Consider the following 4,027-nt stretch of genomic DNA (forward strand, 5'->3'; position numbering starts at 1 on the left):
GCGTGGTGGCGCATGCCTTTAATCCCAGCACTTGGGAGGCAGAGGCAGGTGGATCTCTGTGAGTTCAAGGCCAGCCTGGTCTACACAGTGAGTTCCAGGACAGCTGGGGCTACAGGGAGACCCTGTCTCAAAAAAACCAAAAGAAAGTATTCCTGGAATTAAATGAAAAGTACAATACAAGATGACAAAACCTCTGGGACATGCTGAAAGCAGTCCTTAGAGAGAAGTTTATAGCTCTAAGTGCCTACATCAAAAAATCAGAAAGAACACAAATACATGACTTAACGTTGCAACTCAACACACTTGAAAAGCAACAGCAAACAAAACCCAAACCCAGCAGACAAGAAAAATAACAAAAATCATGGTAGAAATGAATGAAATTGAAACAAAGAAAGCAATACAAAGCATCAACAACTCCAAGAGCTGGTTCTTTGAAAAGATAAACAAGATCGACAGACCGCTAACCCACTTAACCAAAAGGAAGAAAGAGCACCTCCAAATCAACAAAATCAGAAATGAAAGGGGAAACTTCACAACAGACACCAGAAAGATACAAAACATTATAAGGGAATACTTTAAAAACCTATATGCTCCTAAATTTGAAAACCTACAAGAAATGGACAGATATCTAAAGGTATGGGAACTACCAAAACTAAACCAAGAAGAGATTAACAGCTTAAACAGACCCATAACACAAAAAGAAATCGAAACAGTAATACAAAACCTCCCGACTGAAAAAAGCCCAGGACCAAATGGATTTACAGCAGAATTCTACCAGACATTTAAAGAAGATCTACATCCAATACTCCTTAATTTATTCAAAAAGATAAAAATGGAGGGAGAACTTCCACCTTCCATTTATGAAGCCAGCATCACTCTAATACCAATGCCACATAAAGGAAGCATATAAATGGACTCAAAGACAGGAACCATATGGTCATCTCAATAGATGCAGAGAAGGCCTTTGACAAAATTCAACATGCATTTATGTTCAAAGTCCTAGAGGGAATTGGACTGGAGGGAACATACCTCAACATACTTAAAGCCATATATAACAAACCCCCAGCCAACATTCTAAATGGAGAAAAACTGGAAACATTCCCATTGAAATCAGGAATTAGACAAGGCTGTCCACTATCCCCACTTCTCTTTAACATAGTACTTGAAACTCTTTCAAGAGCAATAAGACAAGAGAAGGAAACTAAAGGAATAATAACTGGAAAAGAAGAGATCAAATTATCCCTTTTTGCAGATGATATGATATTAAATCTAAGGGATGCCAAAAATTCCAACTGAAAACTCCTAGAAATTATTAACATGTTAAGTAAAGTGGCAGGTTACAAAATTAACCTACAAAAGTCTATAGGCTTTCTGTATACCTATAACAAGCAACCATAGAAAGAGCACATGGAAACACTCCCATTCACAATAGCTGCAAAAAAAATAATAAAATAAATATCATGGATTGGAAGAATTAATATTGTGAAAATGACCATCCTACCAAAATTCTTATATAGATTCAATGCAATGCCAATCCCCATGACATTTTTCGGGAATTGGAGAAAACTATCCTAAGATTCATATGGAAGCACGAAAGACCTCAGATAGCCAAAACAACCCTGAGCACTAAGAGCAATGCAGGGGGGATTACTATATCAGATTTAAAGCTGTATTACAGAGCTATAGTCACAAAAACAACATGGTACTGGCACAAAAATAGACCCATAGACCAATTGAACAAAATTGAACACCCAAATATGAGTAAATACAATTTCAGCCACCTGATATTTGACAAAGGGGCCAAGAACATTAACTGGAGGAAAGACAACATGTTCAGCAAATGGTGCTGGCAAAGCTGTCTACAATTCTCCACTTGTAGAAGAATGAAACTAAACCCCTTTCTTTCACCCTGCACAAAAGTCAATTCCAAATGGCTCAAAGACCTCAATGTAAAGCCTGAAACTCTGAAATTATTAGAAGAAAACATTGAGAATAACCTACAAGACATAGGCGTAGGAAAGGATTTTCTAAACCGGACATCAATTGCCCAGGAAACAAGGGTGAGAATTAACAAATGGGACCTCATTATACTAAAAAGCTTCTGTACATCAAAGAAGACAAACAAGGAAGCAAACAGAAAACCCACAGAATGGAGAAAATCTTCACCAGCAACACATCTGACAGGGGTTTAATAACCAGAATTTATAACAAACTCAAAAAACAGAGAACTAAGACAAGAAGCAACCCAAATAAAAAATGGGCTAAGGAGTTGAACAGAGAGTTCTCAAAAGAAGAAGAAAGGTGGCTATGAAACATCTTAAAAGATGTTCAACATCCATAATAATTAGGGAAATGCAAATTAAAACCACTTTAAGATTCCACCTTATCCCAGTCAGACATGCTAAGATCAAGAAAACAAATGATACCAAATGTTGGAGAGGATGTGGGGAAAGGGGAACACTCATCCACTGCTGGTGGGGCTGGAAAATTGTTCAACCCCTATGGAAAGCAGTGTGGAGAACTCTTAAAAAACTACAAATGAACCTATCATTTGACCCAGTTATACCACACCTTGGCATATACCCAAAGAACTTGTCCTGTTGCAGAGACACTTGTACATCCATGTTTGTTGATGCTCTCTTCACAATAGCTAAGAGATGGAATCAACCTATGTGTCCCTCAATTGATGAGTGGATAATGAAAAAGTGGTTCATTTATACGATGGAGTTTTTAATGAGCAGTAAAGAAAGATGAAATCATGAAATTTGCAGGTAAATGGATGGAACTAGAAACTGTTGTACTAAGTGAGGTAACACAGACTCAGAAAAAAAATCAACATATGTTCTCCCTCATTTGTAGATACTAGAACCAGACTCTGATAAATAAGTATGCAACCAGACATAACTACAGAAACCAGGATAATGGAAAGGAAACAGGGAGGTAAAGGAAAAGAAAGAACCTGAAAGAGAAAAACAGCAGGAAACAGGCCTTAATAAGGGAGATTTGGATAAAAATTGGGTTACTTTAAGGGAGGGGGGAGGGAAGGTATATGAGGAACCTAGGGCATAAAGGGAAAGAAGGAGCTCAAGAGAGGTAGGACCACAGGAGAAAGGTATTATTACGGGAGAAAGGGGGTAATGGGGGCACCTTAAGAGGGAAAACCATGATGGAGGGGTGACATAATATGAAAGATAATGCCTAGCTAGCTTTGAAAACCACTGAGAACCATATTACTCCCACAACCTATTGACAAATTATACATAGCAGACCAAGAAATATATGTCTAGGTAAGGTTTATCTGAAAACAACTGGTCTTTGCCTAAGATTTATCTATATGACACACAGTAATTAAAAATACCAGACTGGTGGAACTAACCTTCTTGGGTGTGTAACAGACACCCTTTGAGGTCTATAATAATTTCATCAGAGGGACATAAAAGACACTTTTTACTCCTTGCCCTCCTAGGTCGACTAGTTCCAGGGGACTATGAGCATCTCTCAAAATGTCCTACAATGGTGGTGGGTCACCTGTCCTCTTGATCAAGGAGGCTGAGGAGACCCCACCAGTTGGATTTGAACCAGTGTCCAGTCTACAAAGAAGAGGGTCAATACAGAGGAATCATTTCCTCCATGCTTCCAAGCAAAGCCAACCATGGTCAAGCAGGAACTTTGACTCATCTTCACATAGGTGGAACTGGTCAAAGAAAGGAGCCAGGGGCTCCTCCCAAGCCCATGTGACCCCTTAGCAACAGTTCCTTAAATGACCTTAAGAGTAAAAATAAATCAGTTTATCTGGACCAACTGTGTGGCCTTAAACACCCAAAAGGAAAGTATAACCAAAGATTAAAGGGGCCAATATAATTTCATAAGAGACCATATGTATAGCTAAAGGCTACATAGCAAGCAACAATGCCTGACATGTGACACCTCCTTCTGAGTTGTTGACCAGGGTGGCCAAAGGGATTCCCAGATATTAACCCAGCATAGACCTGGGAAATTGAACAGCAGACCCCAATCTTATCCAAAG

This window comes from Nannospalax galili, unplaced genomic scaffold (genome assembly GCF_000622305.1).
Source record: "Nannospalax galili isolate Female #2095 unplaced genomic scaffold, S.galili_v1.0 scaffold286, whole genome shotgun sequence".
NCBI classification, from domain to species: Eukaryota; Metazoa; Chordata; class Mammalia; order Rodentia; family Spalacidae; genus Nannospalax; species Nannospalax galili.